The sequence below is a fragment of the Fukomys damarensis genome, unplaced genomic scaffold, assembly GCF_012274545.1.
Source record: "Fukomys damarensis isolate Sample0158 unplaced genomic scaffold, DMR_v1.0_HiC HiC_scaffold_61380, whole genome shotgun sequence".
NCBI classification, from domain to species: Eukaryota; Metazoa; Chordata; class Mammalia; order Rodentia; family Bathyergidae; genus Fukomys; species Fukomys damarensis.
Genome location: NW_022962292.1, coordinates 1 through 1,200, shown reverse-complemented (window position 1 = coordinate 1,200; position 1,200 = coordinate 1).

The window sequence follows — 1,200 nt, the reverse complement described above, 5'->3', positions numbered from 1 at the left end:
TTTGCCTCCGATCCTGACTCCAACCTGAATCTCACTTTGGCTTTACCCTGAAATTGACATTTACCATGACATTAACTTCACTATGCCTAGGGTCAGCATGATCTCAGTATTTCTGACCCTCACCGAGACGTGTTGGCTCTTACCTTGATTCATGACCTTAAAAATTTAATTAAAATTAGTGCATATTAATTTTACAAAATATTGGGTTTAATTGTTGCCTTTTCATATATGCATACATCTGTTGATCACATTTATTCTTCTATTACACCCCCTTACACACTCATACCTTTCCCCTATTCCCTTTTTATTGTCTAATGATCATATCTCTTCTACTTTCATGTCATCTTTGTTTTGCTTTTTGGATTCGACATATTAGGGAAAACATGTAATCCTTGTGTTTCTAACTTTACTTAACATGATGATCTCTAGTTCTTTCCATTACTTCTGAAAATGATGTAATGTTGTTCTTTACACCTCAGTAACACTCTAACGTGCATATATACCATATTTTCTTTATGCTTTCATTCATCCACCGATGGACACCTCGGTTGGTCCCACATGTTGGTCATGGTGAATCACGCTGCTGTAGGAGCATGCAGGCAGACACTGTGGTACGCTGACATTAATTTTTTGGGGAATATACTGAGGAGTGGTGTAATTGGATCAAAAGATAGCTCTATTTTTAGCTTTTTGAGGAACTTTCACATTGATTTCTAGTTCTAATAATTTACGTTACCACCAAAAGTGTGGAAGGGTTCCTTTTCCCCTGCATCCTCCTGAGCAGTTCTTGATTTTATATTCTTGATGGTTGTCATTCTCATTAGGTTAAGATGGAATTTCAATGTAGTTTATTTTAACAGTTATTGGTACCTATTAATTAATATTTACGAAATGTTGCATTTCAACATGGCATTTTCATACATGTACATATTTTGTTCTCATCTAGCCCCCATTACCATCCCTTACCACTTCGTTCCCCTCTCCTTATTTCCTTCTTCTTGTCCAATGTTAACATTCTTTCTATTTTTATGTCACCTTTCTCAGATTCCACATATTATGGAAAACGTGATTTTGTCTTTCTGAGTCTGGCTTATTTTATTTAACATAAATCTAGTTCCATCTATCGTTCTGTGAACAATGCAATCTCATTCTTCTTTATGGACAGATAATGTTCCACTGTGTGTACACGCCACATTTTCT